The sequence below is a fragment of the Zootermopsis nevadensis genome, unplaced genomic scaffold (assembly GCF_977971745.1).
Source record: "Zootermopsis nevadensis isolate Lab colony 2312 unplaced genomic scaffold, Znev_1.0 Znev_ptg000002l, whole genome shotgun sequence".
Lineage (NCBI taxonomy): Eukaryota > Metazoa > Arthropoda > Insecta > Blattodea > Termopsidae > Zootermopsis > Zootermopsis nevadensis.
The window spans coordinates 8211786-8226504 of record NW_028259134.1 but is presented as its reverse complement, the minus strand read 5'-3'; the positions used below and the strand labels follow the sequence as shown (position 1 = coordinate 8226504).

Genomic DNA, 14719 nt, shown 5'->3' with positions numbered 1-14719 from the left:
TAGGTAAAATGTTAAACGAGATTCAAGGTCATGGTAAAATTTGATTCAAAGTCACTGTTGTAACAGCCACATCACGGGAAATGACGTCAGTATGGCAAGCAAGAGAATAACAAATGCTAAAATTGTTCAAATTCATTGTTGTAGCAATTGGATAGCAACGCGACAGGGGTTGCAAGCCCAAACTTGTAAAAGCTTGTATATAAACGTTGGGGTTTCCCCGTGGTATTCAGGTTTCGGGAGGTGTCTAACCCTTGGTTTGCGATGCTTAGAGTGTCATTTCCGTCGGCGGGTGGCCTGTGATGTCCAAAACCAGCGAGGGCAAAGCCCGAAGGAATGCAGGGGAAATGCAGTCTAAGGGGTCGAAACCCCTGGTCCAGCAAGCGAAGGGGTCTCGGCCCCAGGAACAAGAATACTAGGAAAAAACCAGATCTGTAAAGCTGTGTGGTGTCAACCCCGGTCTAGAGCAAGACGGAGAAATTTTGGGGGTTTTCCCCTAGAGGTTGCAGACCCCAGAGGTCGCCTAGCTTCGTGTGTTGAGAAGCGCGCGGTGGTTTGACCCGTCATGGTAGAATCCTAAGAGTTTCTAAGCCCAACGAGGGTAAATCAGTGGACTCCTTTAGCCGGGGGGGGGGGGGGGGGGCGGCGGCTAAGAACTGGAGACTAAGTTTGGAGGACAGAGCTCTGGGTTGTAGCGTCGTGTAGTCTGGTAGAGGTTTGCCAACGTTTCAGAGGTCCTTGTTGCCTCCATCATAAAGGCGAGAGTATGATATTATTCATAATAATTTTAGGCAAATATCCGATCCAATACCCCTAAACCGTTATAGCACATTTCCCTAACCCAAATTTATTCTTCTTTGTATTTCGTTAAGCACTGACGATATCGAAAAATTTCTTATGTGTAGGCCTTATAAAGACGTTTATTTTATGTCATGTAGGTATACAGACATATATTATTATATATTTATTTAGTGTTCTGTCTGGCGACAGGTCCATATGAACAGGATCCTTCCATCCTTTTCTCGGACTGGGACCTGTTCATATACGTTCTTGGCAGATGATCCAGAAGTGCTTTGCCATTGCCTTCTTCTGTGTGTGAATGGAGTAATTGTTGGGGTGCCACGGAGAAATCGGGGAAGCCCCCGGAGAAAACCTCCGTGTTGCCTAGACCACGGCCTTGCCCAACACAAGTTATAAATTCGGGTACCGCCGGGAATCAAACCCGAGACCCCACGATTATAAGGCCAGCGTTCTAACAGCTAGACCACCGTGGCATGTAACAGACATATGTATAGGATAAAATGTATTTGAGAAAATCAATTATGTTCGATATAATTTCATGAGGAAAGCGAGGACTGGGAAGAAGACTGATGCACCTAACCGACGATCTGAAACAAGGAAAGAAGATGAAGTTCCAGGAATTAAAACGAGAAGCTGAGAATAGGGAAAACTGGAGAGCTCTTTTTGGGCAGAGCAATGGACCTGTCGTAAGACAGAACACTTAATAATAATAATAATTTTATGTAGGTCTAAGACCGAAATAAATATTATATTTAACCATTTTGACCCACAACTAAATTCACCAGGTAACTATTAGTGCCGATCCCAAATATAAAATTTAATCGAAATTCGTCAAATATTTTTGGAGTTGAAACACGTGGACAGAGGAATACGATGTTCCTTAACACACTCCTGTTGTGCATTTTTTTGTGCGAAAAAGACATAATAAACATTTACTATAATCCAAAGCATATTGAAAGATGGTAATTATATATATATATATATATATATATATATATATATATATATATATATATACACTGTAGATCTGTCCCGATATATATATATATATGAAAAGCTTGTTACGAATATTTAAGAGCATTTTCAATTTTTAAACACGTACAAACAATGCCAAATGACTATTACTGTTATAGAGTTTAGTTTAGACTAGCACTTTTGTGTGTGCTAAATTTCTTTCTTATGAATTCGTGCACACTCAAATAACCAGAAGCCCTCTTCGGGGAGAATAATGATAGAAAATGTTATAGAAGTGTAAGTCGACCATTCATTATAGCTGTACATGATCTTACAACAGCAACAACAAAGCAGTATCATTGCTCGAAAAGCATTCTTTGTATGAAATCGTGCTGGTCGGATCTAAGTAACCTGAGGTGATGGCTGATATCGACCTGTTCATCTTCAATACTTATATCTATCGATCCATCGACCATAATCACGGGATTGCCATTAGCAAGGCCGAACGGGGCCGAACCGTGACCTGCACTGCCCTGCCACTCGCACGTCAGGAGCTGGGGCGTGCCAATGAGAACCTTCACCAGCTGATGATACAAATAAACACACCGAACGCTGTCTAACTTTCCACTCAGTTCTCTGTTATTCGTTATTACCGCTGCAAATTCTTATGTGAAAGCGTGCACTTTGATCAAGAACAGAAAACTCATCCACACTTAAAACCACAACGGAATAACAACATTATACACAAAATACATTACAAATACAATATATTCAGAATATCATTTAATTTTGAAGATCATTATATGCTTCTACTAACGTCATCATGGCATATACAATATACAAAATAACACTAATTACAATGTATATCAAAATAATCTCACTGAAGTGGAGATAATTCCGCGAACCTTTTATTCATGGGGATGGTAGACAAGGGGCAATATTATAATTCTGCGAATAGGAGGAAGACTTAAAACACGCCGTAAAACACTACGTGTTACCTATTACACAGAGCTTGAAAATTAGATGGATTCCTCGTCTGCTTGGTCCCTCATGTTAGGAGAAATTACACAAATGTAAAATTTGAGGTTTTCACGGCGGTGTGAGGTTAGGATTTAGTCACATGTCGTTGCGTCTTAGTCGTTCGCCAGACTACACGGTGCAGTCACATAGAAGACTACAATTTAAAGAAGCTGACGATGAGAACAGGATATGGCGGGGAAAATTTGAATCTCAGAAGAGGAAATAACAGAATAAAAGACAAAATTACATAATTAAGCGCTTCATACGTTTACCCTTAATCAAATATTATTACGACAATTAAAGATGGTATTAGCGCGACCTGTAATTAGAACGTTGAAATGAGAAACTATACAGAATTTTGATAGGAATATCTGAAGAGAAGAGACCATTTGGTAAACCTAAGATAAGATAGATGAATGATGATATATTTTATGTTGATGGTACCGGAAGTAAAGATTTTAATAATTAAATTGGCTCAGGATGGATCCAATGTCGGGCTCTTCTGAACACGATAATGAACTTTCAAATTACATAAAACTGAGGACTTATTTGGTCACTTAATTGACTATCGATTTCTCAGTAAGGACTGTGATCAATTAGTAATATCTTTATCTTACCAGTCTCATTAGAAGTTATATGACTTCAGCTATTGATACAATGCCATAAAATAGCAGAATAAATACAGAATTACGTTGGCTATCATTATCGGGCTGTGGATTTCACACCCTTTAATCCACTTTCGAACTTGTACCAGTTCCTTCGTTTCGTCCCCTCCCCCCTCAATTCGACGACCTGACTCTATAATCTTTTCTCAGGCCTCGTCCCACGCAAAGGCGATGATGGACGATACACCGGAAAGCAGATGCTGTTCACAACCGAATTCTTTCTTTCCGTGTCCATGCATAACAATGTAAGCGCCCCACTTCAGAGGAACAATATCGTACAACCTGTAGTTTAACGGGGACAAATGACCACCACCTCCTCAACTGTAAATGTGTCACGTTCCAATCCGTGTCACTTAGGCATCCTTTAGCTTCAAACCTCTGGATTCCTGACATGGTCCTATCCGAAGCATTTCCATTTTTTTCTTTTTTTTAGAATTCAAGTGTGTCTGCTATTAAAACACAGGGTCACATATTTAACGACGAACGAGATAAATATCAATCAAAGACTTTAATCTGGAAGACGATTTCAAAGTTAAAATTTCTCATTCTTATATTTATCTGATAAAGTCTTCTTTTAGTAAATTTCTAGGGCAACATTAAATATTTTTACTGTTGAAAAAATGGAGCTGGATTTGGAAGCGCAACCTCGGTATATACCACTTCTTATTACATGTCAGATTACGAAGGAATTTAAGAAGGTTTATTTAGGCACCGAAAAAATGTTATCGTAGGTACCGAAATTTTAAAATTATAAACATGCTGGCATATCGTGACACTTTGAAGACACAGCTGCCGTGCCCCAGCAACTTTCATAAGCTTAAGCACGAATAGCATTTGCTTGTTTAGCCTATACAGAACTGCGACTATTAGCTAAGAATTACTAAACATAAATTAACGAAGTGAATGATTTATTAATCAACTGCGAGAATATGGCGCTGAGGGGAATATAAGAACCTAAGGCGGATGAAGAAATAGAAGATTGGAGGACTTTTCATAAAGATTAGTTTCCCAAATATATATTCACAGAATATTATGATAAAATAAAAGAGGATAAAATGTTGCAGAGAAAGGGCAGATGAAAACGGCCTACAAATGTTTTATTGAAAGACCTGAAGGTAAAAGCTCACTGGAAAGACATAGATATAGATGGAGTATAATATCAAACTGTATCTAAAGGAAATAAGACGCGAGGGTATGAACTGAATTGATCTGGTTCAGAAAATGAGCTTGTAATAGGTTCCCTTGAACATAATGATGAACCTACAAGTTCTATGAAAGACAGTGAATTTCTTGACAAGCTGGGCGACTATTAGCTTCGAAACAAGACCTTTGCTCCATGAAGTTAGTTATTATTGAACTTATAAATATGCTATTGAATCTACTTTCGAGGAAACCGAAAGTTAATATTCATATCTCGGGGGTAAAACACCGGTAGATTAAGAATATGTGGAGCTTTACCTCCACTCCCTACTATACATTAATGGCGTGTTGTTTACTTACAAGAACAAATTCACCGGTTGCCTGTCGGGAAAACAGTGATTTCATAATAAAAAACAACTTCAAGAGCTCAGACTATATGAGCTGCAAGTTACATAAAGTAACAACATATGATCAATGAGTTCAAATTTAACTAAAATTACTGTAAATTCTCAAAGTCAGTGTTTGTATATATCAGTATTTCAGACAGCGTAGCCGTTCTTAAATCGGGGTTTCTTTAAAATTACCTGTACTGAAAGAATAAAGTTTATTCTTTAAGGAAAACATATTTAATATATTCTTACCGAATTTAACTACATTATATAAAACCCATACATACATAATTGTTTAAAGAGATTTAAGACAAAATACAACCAATAGGAGATTAACAGGACAGTATAATCTCTTAAATGACCAGTGAAATTTTTGAGCAGTAAGAAATAAACACTAAAATAGCCTTACTTATTATTAAATACAAGTTGGAAAAAGAAAGTAAATTACATAAAATACTTGTATCTGTTTCATTATTTGCCGCCATGGCGCTGCATGGTGTTAATTACTGTGTATAAGTAGAAAGCTTGACGCTTAGGAATAAAAGCAAGAGGACAAAGGTTAACTTATGCATTAACGGAAGGAAAGGCGAAGATAAAACTATTTGATTGTATGGATGATTTAATTTTAGGCAGACTGAAAAAATCTTACCCCATTGGAAATTAATTAAACTGTATTATCGTTAATTAACAACAAAAATCAACAAAATTGAACATATTTTTTACCATAAATGCCTACTACAAATCTATGTTAATTTAATACAAATTACATTTTGGGAAGTGCCGTGTTTAACGACCACTTTAGTATTTTGCTCTCTACAGTTAATCATTAGGGTAGTTTAATCAGATTCTCTACTTACAACAACGTAGTTCCCAGTGCGTCTGCCGTGTTCCATACCGCCAGGAAGGTGGCTCTGAAAAGAAGTCGAAAAAGTTGTTGTAGACACAATGAAACAAAGATAAAAATTCTGTTGTCAGAACTTGATGTAAACTGGGATTAAATAAACCAAGATTTAGCAGGTAACGTTGTCTCAGTGCCCGCCAACCGCGGCATAAAGACCCATCCATTTCTTCTTGGGGTGTTTAACGATGCTTAAATCCTCAGGTCCTTCTAGGCAAATGCCGGGATAGTATCTTAAATTAGGACACGACCGTTTCCTTCCACATCCTTTCCAATTCATTATTATCCTCTCATTCGACGCTGTATGGACTGAACTACTGAAAACGCGTCCTTAAATAAACCACAAATAAATAAACGATTTTTAACGACATCCGTAGGCCTACTCTTCACAGAAGAAAGTGTTGTGATGTTTAGGAAATACGAAGATGTGAAGTGGGTAAAGATTTTCATTGAAAACGTGAAAGGAAGAGATCTAAGCGTTTATGAGAGAATAATACTGAAATTAACCTTAAGTTTGAAAATGGAGGCACAACGTAACAATTCTTGCGTGTTCGCTCGGTTACTGCCTCTAGATTTTCGTTTCGTGAATGCTACAGCAAGCTTATGTATATGGCGCCAGTGACGTCAGAGTTCTCGAGAGTCAACGACCTTTGCGTGGGCGTGACATATGCAGCCTGTGCAACTGGATTATGACGTCATGAAGATTCTCCCACGTGGCTATATGGGAGCCTGTGTAGCTGGGGAATCCCCGTTTGGGGATTACGCACTAAGTCAAGCGTTCAGAAACACATGTCTTCATGTTCGATGTCCATGATTGTTGTCCGATTTTAAAGAAGATTTGTTTGTGTTGATAAATTTTATCAAAACTCACTGACATCACATTTCATGAAAATCCGTTCGACGGACCTCGAGTACTTACATGCGGACAGACAGACATGATAATTGGCGTATTCTCAAAAATTGTAGATGAAAATGTGCCGAAAATGGTGTAGATATTAAGCACAACTTTGAAATTATGTACTGTGGAGGGATGTATATAAAATAATCCTGAAGTCTTGACTTGGTTGATACTTGACAAATCGGAAGCAATATGGGCAAATAAACAAAGATTCTGATAAATATTAATTAATTAGGTTCAATATGTTATGTCTCAGTTGCCTTCAAGCATGTTCACTTAAGTCATTCATATTCATAAAATTACACTGGTTTATAAGATTAATTGTTGTTAGTCAATTAATGCAATTCTCAAATACGGTGGACGTATTTTAACAGTCAACACTGTTCATATTACGAGCTACTATTATCGTTTCGACAAAAGCTTTAGAAACGAACCTCAGGGGATTTCCCGGTCTTCTCAGGGATCACCTGTGTTGAGCGGACTCACCATACGCACTGTGATTTGGGAATTGGTCGATGGATTTTTCAGGTGAGCCATCAACTTTAAAACTAGTTCCAGACCTAGTGAAAACACCAAATGAAATTATTCTCATTTCCGACATGGAATATGAGAAAAGGAACGTGTTTCTAGGCAACCGAACACGTAGCCTGTCACACAGTAGAAGAGATAAATGTTTGGGAATGCAAAGGTATTTAAGTGCGACAATTCTAGGTCTGCCTTTCTTATTATAATACCAGACACGAATCTCTAAGTCTGGAAATTAATTCTGATAGCTAATGTTTCTGCTCTTCGTGTTCTAATACGAGAAAAGTTTCACGTTAATTAATGTTTTAGCCGTTAATGAGTTTGATGTATGTTTACACAGACCACATCAATTACTCGCAACTGCCGAAATGCTGAAAAGTAACTTCAAATTGTTTTGATTTTAAGAGTGGAGTATTCAACAACGAAAGAAGAGCCTAATATTTAAATCACAATTATACCACCTTATTCATTAAAACATGGCGCACCATGATAAGGTGATGGTTATCAGGCAGGAGACGTTTCGCACTGCGCATCCTATGTATCACATCCCGCCTGATTATTTGTTAAAGGACAAAAACGGGTTAAAATGGCGAGCTTACGTAGATTTTACCTACAAATTTTACTTTTAACTGTTGGAACGATCCGAGTTTAAAATGCTGCATACTGCAAAGGCAGATACGGAATTATGTGCATTGTTAGCATCGAACTGGATGATTACGAGCGTTTCGATTCATCATACAGCCGATTTGTCCCCCCCCCCCTATAGAAGACACTTTTCCCTTAGGACCTTATGACCGGGTAGACTACAGAAGTAAACTGTTAAAACATCATGGAGGGTAAGAAGAAAAATTAATAGAATAGGAGCTGACTTTCCCTTCAGCGCCCACCAACGTTCCAAGATAGCAAGGATCCTCTTTTTATAAGGAACAAACAGACTTTGCTTGAACCTTTAACCCTTTCCCAAGGTATTCTAACTCTTGTATTCAAAATCAGGTGTCTTTGTTTAAGCAGAGAGTCAAACGTGTTCCGTTTTTTTTTTAATTTCAGAGAAACAAGCCCTGTTTGCATTTCAAAACACTAGATGATAGTGTGTCTCTAGAGCAGTAATTTGACCTCATAAATTATGTACGTGGATCAGCCTGGGCACCGAAAGAATGTGGAAGCTTTTGAGTCAGGTATAAGAGTGATACATGAATGCATTATATGGGATATGACTTTTATCTTACTAAAAAAAGAACGTTGAATGTTATGTTTATTGTGCCGTCTCTTTTATTCTAATTTAATTTATACACTAATCTGATGTTTAAATATTACAAGACCGTTACATGTTACAGCAGTTGCATACAGAAAGAATGGTGGAAAAATGTGGTGTCAAATCCCGGAATTCCAACTTCTCATCCGGCTCAGTGTAACACTCAGTATCCTCCATACAGACACAACTCGATTTTTCCTCTATGACAAAATGTGTCAGTGGCGGTCGCTCAACAGAAGAGGGAACTAGATCATCTTTTATGTCTGTTACAGTCTTTGTTGATGGTTCACTGGAGGTACTTAAGTTACTTTACTTAAACGAATAATGAGATGACCGAATTCCTCACTTTGAACGTCCGTCCGCATGTTTCATCCTAGTATTTCAACTAAATTAAACACTGGTAATCTAAAATTAAGGCTATGTTGAACAATTTCTTCTTGCAATTGTTAAACGTAGGTCTAACACTCATTTTACGTAAACGTCATATCGAAATCTATCGAATTTCTGTAAAGAAAATGCTTCGTATAAAAGAAACTGGTGCATGAAATAAAACATGTATGTTTTGATAAAATGGCGAATAATAAATACAGGAACATGTAAACAATCTCAACACAAAACAAAAATGTAAAAGAAAGAATTCTCGAGAGTGAATTGTTTCCGAGATATCATGGTAAGAAGTCGTAAAATAGGACAAGATTTGCATCTATAACAAGTAGCACAGAAATTAGCAACGACGCCGAGAGACGGAGTTTGTATAAGTACAAAGAAATTGTAGGTGAATCTCAAGAACAAGCAAGTTAATACAAAAGGACATGGATCAGAGCCAACCTATCCAGAAACATTTCTTCGAGCGCTAGTGTCCGGCGAGTGAGGTAGACCCTATCCAACACGGGTGTTGGTAGGACGGTGACATTCTCCCTCATCTTGTCCAGTCGGTGAAGCTCCTTAATGTCTTGATGGCGTGTTGGATACCTTTCGGCATAAGCCCTGGCTGCAGCGTAGGCCCGGTTACCACAAGTTCATCTTACTTGCCCCTTCTTGCTGTCTTACTGCCAGGACACGATTACACTATAGAACAATAAGACTAATTCTGTGCCCTGAGTGTTGATCGAAGTCGGCGCAGAATCGCCAGGAGCTGCCTTCGTATTTCCTGTGCTGTACGTCACGTCCTATGACCATTGATCTTCCCACACCATGATTAATGTACTTGCCTCATTTTGACGGTTATGTAAATATTCATTCCGGAGTATTCTTCCCTTTACAGTTTCGCATTGTTTTTAGGTTATCTATCCTTTCCTGTTGGTATGCTCCATTTTCCTAACATTCTGTACAATGAGATTCAAAACTTCTGTTTTGAATTTGATTCGGTTTTATGAATTCTCAACAGAATACAAGAAAAAATAATTTCTGACACCGCGAGTTTGATATTAATGTAATTTACATTCTTGAAGAACAATGCGCCAGCAGGAAGTACTGTACTAGACTGAGTTTAATGAATCAGAAAACACAAAGAAACCATCACAAAATATCAGACGGAAAATATGAGTTACTATGCAGTCTAGAGGCCATAATCCGAGCCGAGTTTTCACTCAGGCCTGATCAGACTAGAATTTCGTGAATTGCTTCCACCAATTCATGAGAATGCTGTATCAATCAAAGAAATTCTTTGACATCTGCTGGACGTCCACTCGTTCGGATCGCGTTAATTACTTTAAAGGATGTACAAGGCCACCGAATAGAAGTCCAGAAACTACCCTACTGACAAACAAATTCAGTGCCTTGAACAGACGTTCAGTAACAGTCATGAGACTGTTGTTATGAAATATATAATTTAATTTTATATATTCGTTTCGAGTATAAAAACATATTTACTTTTCAACAAGATAAAATAGGCCATAAACATATCAGATCTGGGATTTTCACATCGGCGAGAAAAATGTTCTTTTGGGTTTCAGCGCTGTGCAGACTCGTAGATAGATATCAACGTTTCGGAGAAACATACTGTCTCTGTCTTCAGGACTGAAAATCTATCTACCATTCTACATGGCACTGAAACCCAGCAGAACAACTTCAAGTCACAACTAAACATACTTGCGCAATTCATAAAAAGTATTTCAGTATTCTCCATTTTGTTCAAAATTATAATGAATATTATGTGTAACCTGAAACTATAAAATCGAGTCTCTGTCATCTAAATACTATCTCACTGGGTCACTATGTAGGACATTGAAAAAGCTTCTAAGAATGGCCTGAGAACACAAGTCAGGGACAAGTATGTACTCGTTCAAGCTTAACTCAACATCAAAAAGCATCAATAACGACATAAATATCAACAGAAATAGCTTGGTAAGCGTGTCACAACAACGTGGAGAGAAGGTCTACATATGGGTGAGACGCAGCAGACAACCCAACCCTAGCGAAGCTGTACCTCACTTGAGAGGTCGTGTGAAAATCATCCACTTTTAGACCCGATCCACGTCACAGATTGCGTATATGAATACCAGCAAGGGGCAAATATCAGTTCCAGCATCTGCATTCCGTAAGGGAATAGATGAACTCATCCAGAAAACCACTCTTCACAGCGAACAATGAACTCTTCCATGTAGCAAGAGCCAGGGGAGAAATTTTTCAGACACAATGTCTCCTCCGCTCACATTCTTAATCGCCCTTGCATCGGAATACCTTAATAGAGTCGCTCATGATTCTTTATACACAAATTAGGAATTTAAAAAAATGGGATCTTTAAATAAGCAAACCTGTTCATTTGCGTAAGCATGCACCACACAAACCAAATATCCAGAATTCGGACTGAAATTCTGTTCCTTATAAAACATTAGTATGTCACCTCCCTCATACCGAAATGTGAGGAGCCAGTTCCACGTAATTTACTGTCAGTCAGCCATTGATGTCAATTTGGCTGACAGAAATAAACTTCAGCCGTCCCTAAAGCTGACAGCTGTTTGTAACAGGCTACGTGTGCTGCTTCTTTGCTAACTTCAGACATTGCAAAATGTGAAGCTGTAGGAATATCATTAAAGTAGTTCCAAATGAAAACAATAGGTGCATAAATTACCGGAGTAGAACGTATATTATATCTTCAGTACAAACAAGTTAACGGTAGTCCCACATGGAATCGAAATCAAGAAAGGCAGAATCATTTGGAGATCGATGGAAGAATTCCAAAACAAATTAAAACAAATTTTTATTTCTGTAAGAATAATGAACTTGGAATCTGTGAGTTCCAAGAATGTATAAGTTATTCTATAACTGATAAAATTAAACATTTGTGTTTTATGAATAATTCTACAATAATATGGCACTAATATTGGGAAAAAAATTAGGGTATTCGAGATCAAGATGCTGGTGACAATATATGGACCCAACAAACAGTATGTAAGAACACGACACAAAATTGGAAGCTTCTTTAATCGTATTAGTTACCAAAGGGTACTCAAATAAAATAAGATGGAATGGGAGGAACACAAGCTTAAATACAGGCCGGAAAACCGTGTAATATTTTAGTCGAAGAAACTGTACGAAATATCTTACATGATAGACGCATGCGTCGATGGGAAGATACCATTAAAATTTATATTATATAAATAGAGTAGAAGAGTGTGGACTGGATTAAAATGTCTCAAAATGGAGACCAGTGGAAGGCTCATTAAACGTTTAATGATCCTTCGGAGCGGGATATTTAATAACTGTTGGTTTCTCAAAAGGGAATCTGCTCCATGTACATTTCATAAGACTGATAAAAACTAATCACAAACGTGAGTGTTCGTTAGTAACCGTTACCATCGTCGCACTTGAAGTCATGAAGAAACAGAAGACTGTAGAATAGTCCGTTTTCTTAAGTTTCCACGACTTGAGATGGGCCAGGCCTGTTTAACTTTGGCTTTCAGGGATAATCCGCGTCTGTTGTTGAAGGTCTTCCACCATTTTGTCAAACAATACAGTTACCATAATGAATGAAGATAAATGTCTACGGGGTGGCGGGGGGTTGTTTAAGCCCTTAAGAAGATACGGCAATGGGAAAGAAATGACTAATGTGATTTGGTGAAAAAAAGCTAAATGACTCGGCCATTCCAATCACGTCAACCTTATCCCTCTCAACTGCCACTGCCACCAGGGTCTCCTAACACCTCACAAATATTCGCCCTGAAGAAGGTAGCTGTAATGTCTGTCGAAACGTTGAATGCCCAATAATCGACGCGTCTTATCCCTGAAAACCCAATTCAGGAAAGGTTTATTAACGTTTTAGAGATCCATGCTGCCTCCAACTTCAAGGTAAAAGTCTGAAACGTAAGAACCTCATATCCCACCAAGTAATAAGTGCGTAGTCCTTCCTGAAGTCGAGAAGACCCTACATGAATCGTAATAATAGGATTTGTACATAGGCTATACATATCGGGTGAAGACAAAAGAACTTTACACTTTAAAAATGATACAGAATATACTGGGGATACTGGGAACGACCCGTTCTTCAAGTGCCTGAGCACTGCAGGTCCCAACTTTTCGTTGGCTTTGATCTATGGACATTCGGTAGGACTCCTTGGACGAGGGATCGGCCTGTTGCAAAGCCTCTACCTGTACACAGTACAGCACAACATCCATGGCTTGAGTGAGATTCGAACCCACGGTCCCAGCGACCAAGCGGCACAAGGCCCACGCCTCAGACCGCGCGGACACTGCGGAGATACAGAACATAAATTCAATAAACTTGGAACTTCACACTTACACCAGTCGACAGAGAAAATCCCAAAGTTTTGTACACACCTCACGGAGACTCGATATGTGCTTCGAGAGTCACACGACAAATGTGTAGACGATAATCAAACTAGTCACAAACTCCCTAGTGGTGGAAGCCATGGCAGTTGTGATTCGCTGCCTCAACTTTGGCAAAGACTGTCACGTAAATGAATACTCTGATCGGTGGCTGGTTGTGAAATTGCGTGAAAATGCAATCTGTTACAGACCCTTTCTTCGCTAACTGCAGAACACACCAACTCCTCTGATATGGTGAAGTCATTTTCAAAACTAATGACATCTAGCGTAGGCGAGCGAAAACAACAATCACTCGGGTCGCTTGAAACAAAACTTTGAAAGTTTTTCTATCGACTGGTGTGGGTGTGAAGTCCTACGCACGTTGAATTTGTTTCCTGCGTCATTATGAAAGTGTAAAGTACTTTTGTACTCGTCCTGTATCAGCGATTTTCTATAAAGGTTTATTTTATTGGTCGATTCATTATAAGGCATTTTAATAAATTACCTATAAGAATATAAGAGTGAACAATCTGACAACAGGCCTATATCAAACTAACCTGCCACTAGTGAAATCAACAAACACAGAAATAAATTCTGCAATAATGTCAACTCATAGCTATTTCCCTAAAATCAACAAGACACGCCATGAAGAAAGAAGTCAACACATATTACGAAACACAGGAACATTTTATAGAAGTGTAATTCTAAAGAAAAAACGAGCAAAAGTGGTGATAGTAGGCACAGTTATTACATCAGAACGATCTATTTGGTACGCCTAAACATTCTGCAAGAAAAACAGTAACACCTACTTTTAGTTAAAGTTTAGCCACGTAAATAGCTTTCATTATGAAACAAAGTGATGACGTAATCCCTGAATTCAAAATTATAGGCTAACCAACCCAAAATGTGTAATTATGCCTATGTTAATAATTAATAGCTGAGACTGTACATTGTATCAGTCACACAAGCCACACGATATTATTCAGTCTACTAAAATAACGTACATACACTGCAAGAAGTGTAATATTATAACACAAACACATCCGCAGTGAAGGCTTGTGTGACAATTCACTTTTTGCATATGAATCTTCATTTAATCAATTCCCAAGACAACATAGAGTCACAAATTGTAATAACAGTTCAAACATAAATATTATCTGAAAGTTTTAGTTCCCTAATTCATGGGCAATTATCGATATATTACAATGCGTGTGTTTTACGTCTACACAAGGAAAAAGCCGAAATCTTGGGTGAAATAACCAAAGGCTACAAAAGAAAATACTTTAAAGTTTAAAAGTCTTAAAAACGTTAAATTTATTGTTTATCGTCTTGGTGTAGGGCTGCGTTATTCACCTATGACGAGAAGTCATTCTCTGGAATGATGTATATAAATAATGTACCACATACAATGGA

At 38.1% G+C, this 14719-nt stretch overlaps 1 long non-coding RNA gene across 2 annotated transcripts in view; it reads right to left on the bottom strand.

Annotated features, from left to right (window-relative positions):
- Positions 1-14719, bottom strand: part of LOC147875058 (uncharacterized) — a 256461-nt gene that overhangs the window by 181863 nt on the left and 59879 nt on the right. For both annotated transcript variants that reach the window (XR_015537336.1, XR_015537337.1), the window contains exon 2: positions 5824-5877. This is a non-coding gene — a long non-coding RNA (uncharacterized LOC147875058). The remainder of the gene's footprint in view (positions 1-5823; positions 5878-14719) is intronic.